Raw genomic sequence first — 9,040 nt, forward strand, 5'->3', positions numbered from 1 at the left:
ACATCAATGCAAGATGAAACAAAAAACACCAAACACATGAAAACCATAATTTTTACCTGGACAATCCAGTGTGGGAAAAACCATGGTGAGGATCAAATTCACAATATAAACATAATAAAAATTAAAATTAATGACTTTCATATTTTACCCCGTCGTGCACTTCCTTTAATATCAACGGTCCAAATCTCTGTGCGATTGCACATTTAGATCAAGATTCTCTTTCACCTTAACTCCGTAGCCCCGTTGCACACATGACACATGGGCCCTGAAGACATCAAGCTCTTCTTAAGTGGACCAATAAGATTATGCATGTTGGAGGTCAAAGGTAACATCAGAAAGGGTTGGCCCAATCTATCCTCCTCGTTAATTATGTATAATTTATAATAGTTAATTAGACAATGCTTAGACCTATCTCTATTCCGATGACTTTTTGAAGAAACCTTTGTCTTTCAGAACTTTGACCTGAAATAGAGCTTATGTCATTGCTCTATGATCATCCAATGGTCATTAAGTTGATTGATTAATTAATTATAGACTTATAGTTAACTACCACTTGTAGCTCATTGTATGGATAGACGAAAGAAATTTAAAGATAAAATTTAATGTGGTTTAATGTAATTGAAAAACTACTGAAAGAAAGTGTATATTCTTTCACCATGAAACCATCCTACACACTATACAAGACAAAGCCCCGTTTCTAGTTCTACTCTCCCTAGAGATGAGAAAATTATAAAATCCTTCTTTACGACCTTGATATTCCTTTTATAATCATAAGGAATGCAACAAGCTACCGACATTTTACAAGAATATGTAAAATGCATTGCAATGTCGTAAAACCTCCGAGCCAATATTCATGAAAGCTTTGGTTTAGAGACACAGAAAGCTTCCATGAATGTGAAGTAGCTTATGAGCCATGCCACTATCATACATTTGTGGTTATTAATGCAGACAATACCAGTATATAAGATTCTCATTCCATTTCTTGGTAGGGGAGAACTTTGAGAGTTTTGATGAAGCTGAGATGCTTGATTCTAAAACCGCATCCCATGTGTCTTCACCCAACTTTCTCTCTGCATTCTACCCATTATAAGGGGGACATGGTGGTTGCCAGAGAGATCAAAATTATTTGCAACTGTAGCTGAAGCTTGCAGTTGCACTTGAGCCTTTTAATAACCCTCTGGTTATCTTTGGCTATTTTAATAACCCTCTGGCTACCAAGTAAGTCATTAATTTTTTTTTACTTCATGGCATCTGCAAACCTTCAGCCATATCTCCTTATGCTAGAATTCAGCTGCACCTTCTATGCACTTCATTTTAAAACCTCTGAAAGCAAAACAACACTTCCTAAAAGATTATCTCTAGAAAATGTCTATCTTCTACATTCTAAAATGCAGCATGTGAATGATATAACTTCTATCTTCTACATTCTGAAATGCATCATGCAAATAATGACCCTATTTCTCGATTTGCGAAGTGGCTGTAATTGACTATTAGGTCTATACTTTGGATTATTCCATATAATAGATTAATCTATGTGAGATGTACTTTTCTCCCATTCCACAAGAAAACTTTCATTCCAATAGTCCTGACACTTGTACATGACTCATAAACCTCAACACAAATTAATACTAGTAGCTTCTGATTGAATATTAAATATGTGTTATCCTTCATGTTTTTCTTCCTTTGACACATGCAATGTTTTGAGTTTTCTATGCAAAAGGATAGTAGAGAATTCTCAATCAAGATTTCATACATGCCAAAAAGCAGATTTCTAAAGGATGTCATACAAATATGTAGGACACTTATAGCTAAGATCTGATATATTTTCTATATTAGTTTATTTCTTGAATTAGTAATAGAAGATTAGCCTTAATTATTCTATAATTTTTTATGTGATTGAAAAAACATTCGCCAATGCAATTATTATTTTCCCTCACAAATAGTGAATGATTTGCCTTAATTTTTCCACATTTTTCATGCAATATGAACAAAATCACCAATGTAATTATTACTTTTCCTTAAAAATAATGAAATATTCGCCTTAATTTTTCAAAAAAAATCATGCAAAAGAAAAAGATCTGCCAATAAAATTAATATTTTTTCCCAAAAAGAATGAAAAATTCTTCTTAATTTTCTTACGCAACTGAGAAAAATTTGCCAACGTAATTTAATATTTTTCCCCTATTTAAAAAAAATTAATATTTTCCTCCAAAATATTGAAAGATTTGCCAGGATTTTAGACCTTTACCCAGGGGGTTTCTTACAGTTATCCCTTCTCTTCACTCCCCCCTAAGAGAAATCATGAATAAAAATAAATATAATATAGCGATTTTTCTAATAAAGCACATCTACGAGACTAAACACATTACTATGAACAAAATCCAAAATCTCAAAAGATTTATGCAAGTTCAAGTTAAATTAAATACAATTTTATTTTCAAAATTAAGAAAAAAATCAATTAACTCTTCTAAACAATTTATTTTTATGATCTTAGGACCCTTCTCACCAATTTGATCCATATGCTCACATACCACAACATAATCTTCTAATAACTTGATTTCTAAAATAAAAACATGTTTGAAAACCCACCTCACATTTCCCCTTGCTACAAGTCTTATTGTGACTTGCATCATTGTTAAAGGCATGATATAGCTAAAAAAAAATTTCTAAGTATTGACCAAAGTTACAAGTCTTATTGTGACTTGCATCATTGTTACAAGGCAAGATATAGCTAAAAAAAAAAATCTAAGTATTGACCAAAGTTACAAGTCTTATTGTGACTTGCATCATTGTTACAAGGTATGATATAGCTAAAAAAAAAAATTCAAGTATTGATCGAAGTTTGGGTTGACACGTATTATAAGTTTGTCCTTTAATTGCTTTAGACAACTATTAAGTGCCATGACAAATGTTAAAAATGTTATGACTAAAAATATGGGAGTGTAGTATGCATTGTAAAAAAAATCTACTCTTTTTGGTTTGTTATGGTATTCATTCTGCAGGTTCAGAAATTTGGAATTAGTGTGAAGTATTTTGCTGCAGTTTTTGGTTCCATAGATTATTTTGTCTGTAGATGTCTGAAAATTTTCCATTTCATTTTTTTGGGTGGCTTAAATTCAGCCAGCGGAAATTGTTTTGTTTGAGAATCAGATATACAATAAAGGCATTCCATGACATTATATACATTGTAGTCTTGTTTTGAAAAATTATAATAAATTATTCATTTGATGATCATTGATTATTTTGTTTTGTATTATTATGATTCTCCTAGCAGAAGTTGAGTAGAGAGAATGTGGTCGAACCTCTGACCTTGTGGTTAACAACCACATGCTCTAATCGACTCAACTAACATAGGCTTACGGTTTCAACAAGTTTTCTCCTCAATATTAAAAAATATATAAAAAAATATTTATTCTTTATTTTAATGAAGGTCCATTAGCATCATGTACGGTTTATAACATATAATCTTATGTCTGTTATTTTTTTCAAATTATAATGAGAGTTAAAGACTTTAGATCATAAACCACCCATTTACTATTACTATAATATCAACATATTGTCCATAAATAAAGTAAAGTAATAACAATGAAATGAAATCTGGAACTTACAAATCCCAACCTCAAATTTTCCCAACCTCAAGACATGAAATTTGAGATCATATAAGTTTTTTTTTCAATCTATAAACTAATTACTTATTTTTTATCACATAATATTCATGATTAAAAATAAACACAATTAAATAAAAAACAAATATTGTAGAAAACTCATACTATAATAATTGATTATAACTTCCAAATTAATTATTTTAAACATAATCTAAATATCATCTTTCTAAATTAAAAAAATTGATCGTTGCAACATGAAATCAACTTTTAATGCATCATAATAAAACAAATTTAAATAGAAAATTACTTACTAAGAGTTTGGTGAGCCTTTTAATTCAAAAATACAAGATAAACTAGTCAACTTTTGCCCTAACTATTTAAAAAACAAGAGTTGTGAGACAACATGAGTCCCTGCCTTTAGCTAAAAACATGCTAGCAATGCAGTAAAGTGTTGAGAACAATTAAGTAGTATAAAGTTACTTTGAGCATGTAAAAAATGTATATAATAAATAATATTATATATGATAAATTTTTTAATTTGGGTGAGCTTATATTTGACATAGTAGGAACTTTTTCTTTTCATAATTTCTAATTTATATAAAGATTGTAATTAATCAAACTATAAATAGATATGCAAGTAATTAGTAAAAATATTGTAATTTATATATTATAATTTAAACATTATTCCTGCTGCTTCATGTCAGTTAGGCTAGCTATTTTTGCATGCATAGGACAATTGGCAAATAATGTAAACTCAGTGAGGACAATTGGCAAATAGTGTAAACTCAGTGAGAACAATTTAGTCAACAAACCTTTGACGTGTAACTTGCTAAAGATTTCAATTGTGATTCAATATGAATATTGAAAAATCACAGTTGTAGGCAACTCCCAGATGAGGATCAATAGGTTATGGGTAATTTCCAGAGAAACAAGGAGAAAGGGAGTGAAGGGCTCGTAATAACCAGCTTGTGGGCAGTTGTGGAGCTAAAATTTAGATTTTAGATTTTGGAAAGAAGAAATAGAGGAGCGGCTTGGTGCAGTATTTGTATCTCTTTTCAATCTTCAGTGCTTAAAACTTGACAAAAAATCACTTAATTAGGTTCCCACAAGATGCCTTTGTAGCATTTTCAAAGTTTGAGGTTCTTGATCTGAGTGGGATTTGCAAGATGCCACATTTGCAAGAGTTTTTTATGAGAAAGTGTTTGCAAGAAGTCCCTTCTTATTTGTCCATCTTAAGGAAACTCCAAATTTTTTATTTAGGCCAGAATAATTTGTTTGAAATTTCAAATATTTTCCAACATTTAACATGCCTGGTGGAGCTTGATTTATTTTTGCAGCCCTTCAGGTCAAACATAGTCACTGCATGGGAGAGATAGAGTGGGGAAGAGTGAGAGAGAGGGGGGATAAGGAGATAGAGATAAAAAGGGTATAGATAAAGATAGAGATGGAGGAAAGGGATATGGAGAGATGGAGAGGGAGACAAAGAGATGAGATGGGGATAGATAGAGATGAAAGAGATAAATATGTAGAGGTAGAGGTAGAGATCTAGGGAGAGATAGAAAGATAAATATAGAGATAGGAAGTGATATATTGATAGAAATAGAGTGAGGGAGAGATGTAGGGGTGAAGAGAGAGGGATATAAAGCAGAAGCGATAGAAAAATATAGAGGAAGAGGGAGAAGGAAAGATAGATGTATATGACAATATAGAGTGTGGAGAGTAATAAGGATTCATTGCCAATATGCACATGTTATGTTTGTGATAGGGAGAGAGGAGATAGAAGGGGGAGAGATAATATATAAGAAATGGTATTTAATATAATATCTTAAAATATTTGATATAATAATAAGTATAAATTATGTTATATATTTAAAAAATATATATATAATTGAATAATAATTTTATATAAAAATTAAATATATAACATTTAACTATATAATATTATTATAAGAAGTTTTTTTTTAAATGTAACATGTTTATATCATATTATTTTATTTTATAAATTAATTTTAAATTAATATTTTATAGGAATTTTTTAAAACATAATAATTAACATTAATAATTTAAAAAATATATATAACCAAAAGAGCTCAGAAAATAGCTTCAATCCTCTCCATAGGGTTTTTGAAGATATTTATTAGCACTTTGCCTTTCCTTTTGGTGCTATATTTGGTTAAAGATTAAAAATTTACATTTTATAATGTAATTGTGTGGGCTGCATTATTTGTTTCAAACATTAGAAAATTATTTTAAAAAAATTTTCTTCACATTTCATTGGCTATCTATTTTTATTTTAAGGAAAAAAAAAAGCCCAGGAAAAAGTTCACTAGCCAATCAGAAAAATGTAAAAAGAGAAAGAAAAACATGTTAATAAATAAAATAATGTGAACTATAATGTAAACTATAGTATAAAAATCTGACATGGTTTTCGAAGCAAATTTACTTGGATAAATGAGGGAGATGAAAACATTAGTCTCCGCTTATAGATAAGCAGGACTAATAAGGTTGTAAGTATTCAAATTTCCACAATGAATATCATGAAGGATATAAAGGTCATTAGGAAGTTGAAAATGGATGACATGGACTACTTGGAGGAATCAAGGCTTGAGATTGAATTTGATTCCTTGGGATGAGGAAATGGACATGCATCCAAGAGATTAGGAGGTTGGACCAATTAGAGGGTAGGAGATTATGAGGGAGGAAATGGGACATGGAGTGGCAAGGGGAGTGGAAACCTCTCAAGGTGCCACTTGACATGTTTGGGAGAGTTCTAACGATTTAAATAAATAAATATTCATACGATTTAAATAAATAAATAAATAAATATTCATATGCATTTTAATCCCAAATTAAATAAATTGAGGCATTTATTTAATCTAGGTGAGAAGGATATGAAATATTAATTAAATGAGATTTAATAAATGTAGAGGAGTGAATATTGATTAAATAATGAGAGATTATTTAATTAAATGATGGATGAAGGGATAGTAATTAAATAATAAAATATTATTTAATTAATGGGACAAAAATTAAATTGGAGGGAATTTAATGATAGATTAGGGGAAATGGAGAAAATTAATAATATGCCCTGATCTTAGGTGTTTATAATTTAAATTCTATTAAATTAAATTATTAAGTAATAATGATGATTCCTTTATTAAACCATTACATTATTAAGTGAATATTAATATTTATTCCAAATAAATATGGAATGTGCCTCTATCATTAAACATATACTATATTTTTAGTGAAAAAATTGGAAAGCTTAGAAAGGAGTTTTGTTGGTAAATCATTAGATTATAATTGTGAATCATTTTACATTGTACACCATGCAGTATAATGCTACTAAGATAAAATATTTTTAAAAATATTTTAAACTTATATGTAAATACTAAATAATAAACATCCATTTTTTAAGTAACATTTAATTATGAATTTAATGTTTAAATTTTTAATATTTATATATATGTCAAAATTTACAACATGTTATAACTAATGTATAAAAAAAAATAAACATATTATAATTATATATAAAAACCAGAAAATAATAAATAAATATTAAAAAAAAAATTAATATCCTTATTGATATTAAAAAATTTATATTATTTCAACATTATTCTTTTAAAATTTCATGAAACGGCCTAAGTCGTTTGAAAAAAGAAAACCTCTCAATTTTTCATCTTTCAGCTGTGTAGATTTTGCCCATTAAAAATCTGAGTAGGATCTACCATACCCATTAGTAAATCTGACAGAATTTTGTCAATTAATGGGGCTACACTTAATCCTGTACGTGTGTCATGTACCTGCATGGCTAAACAAATATTTTAAAATTTCAATTTGATAACTGGGTTGCAATATACCTTGTATAATAATTAGTAAATATTTTCAAAAATAAAATAAATAAACCCCAGCAAAAAATGAAACAGCCAATGACTGATCAAAACATTAATAATTTTTTAAATAGTTTAATAAGAAGAAAAATAAAACTTTGATATAAGATTAAATTTATCATTTTGCACAGTTACCAAAACATGTTAATGCTGGAGGTGAAAACATTAGTTCCCTCCTTAAGGCAGGCAGGGACTAATAACTGATGCGATGGATGGAGATATTTGATTAAATTCTTTAGGTCCTCAATCTCCAATTTAATGTGATTTAAAGAACCAAAGATTTTAGCGTATTCCAAGTTTGGTGTTGAATGGCATTTCTCAAAATTTACTTGATTATTCCTTAGACAATGAATAAAACGCATTTACATAAATTTTATCGTGACAGTTTGGCCGAGTGGTCTAAGGCGCCAGATTTAGGCTCTGGTCCGAAAGGGCGTGGGTTCAAATCCCACAGCTGTCAACTTTGACCAAATGATTTGCTAAATCTTTTTATGACCATTTTAAATATAGTGTTATTTTTCCTTGTCTGCGAAGGTACAAATTCAATTTCATTCGCTGGAGTTAACCATTTTTCCAGTTGAACTATTATCATCGTTCTTGGAACAACAGAAGTTGAGAAAGAAAGCCAATTTACTATCAATCCATTCCACAGCACAATGTGCTTTCGTAACGTAGAAAATTAATTTTTACAGTGTTATAACGTAAAAAAGAAAAATTTAACCACAGATACCTATAGTACAGTTCTCAGTGGTATAAGGTAAACGCTAGAGGGAGGGCTCGAACCTCCGACCTTGTGGTTAACAGCCACACGCTCTAACCAACTGGGCTACTCCAGCTGACGTTTGATGACGCATGCTGATGTTTTTTCAGAAAGGTTTTTATTCAGTAATTTGTATTTTATATTTAATGAAGGTGCATTAACGTTATTTTTCTTAATGAAGGTGTATTGTCATCCTTTACGGTTTAGAAGCAACATATATTCTGCACACTGTAGCATTTTTAAGGCATCATGTCATTAACATACAATCATCTTACGTAGCATATTAATTTTTTCATATCAAATTAGAATGAAAGTTAGATCATAAACTATCTATTTACTATTATACATAATATCAATATCTTGTTCACAAAGAAAATAAGTAATAACAATGAAACAATGAAGTGAGTATCATCCTCATTAAAGTATACAAAATAATTAGATTTGAATCGTATGAATCTTAATTTCAAAACATATGAATCAAAATTTTGATCATATTTGTTAACACAATTTGCTATCATATAGAGTTTTTTTCAATCTAAAAGCTAATTACTTGCCTTATACCACATAGTGTTCAAGCTATGTCATGTGTATTTCTTCTCCCAAGTCACCATGTAGAAAAGTTGTCTTCACATCCATTTGCTCAATCTTAAGAACAAAAGATGCTACAAATGTTAAGAAAAAACAAATAGATGTCAACTTGGGCAATTGAAAATTAAAAATCTTATACCATAATCAATTCCGTTAGTTAGGAATATCCCTTCACAATTAATCTAAACTTGTATTTT

At 29.4% G+C, this 9,040-nt stretch overlaps 2 non-coding genes across 2 annotated transcripts; one reads left to right on the forward strand and one right to left on the reverse strand.

The window, feature by feature from the left end:
* Positions 1-7,875: 7,875 nt before the first annotated feature.
* On the forward strand, positions 7,876-7,955 carry TRNAL-UAG (transfer RNA leucine (anticodon UAG)). The gene has a single exon. It is a non-coding gene; the product is annotated as a tRNA-Leu (tRNA).
* A 302-nt stretch (positions 7,956-8,257) lies between these two features.
* On the reverse strand, positions 8,258-8,331 carry TRNAN-GUU (transfer RNA asparagine (anticodon GUU)). Its single transcript has one exon. It is a non-coding gene; the product is annotated as a tRNA-Asn (tRNA).
* Positions 8,332-9,040: the final 709 nt, after the last annotated feature.

The sequence above is a fragment of the Cryptomeria japonica genome, chromosome 3, assembly GCF_030272615.1.
Source record: "Cryptomeria japonica chromosome 3, Sugi_1.0, whole genome shotgun sequence".
NCBI classification, from domain to species: domain Eukaryota; kingdom Viridiplantae; phylum Streptophyta; class Pinopsida; order Cupressales; family Cupressaceae; genus Cryptomeria; species Cryptomeria japonica.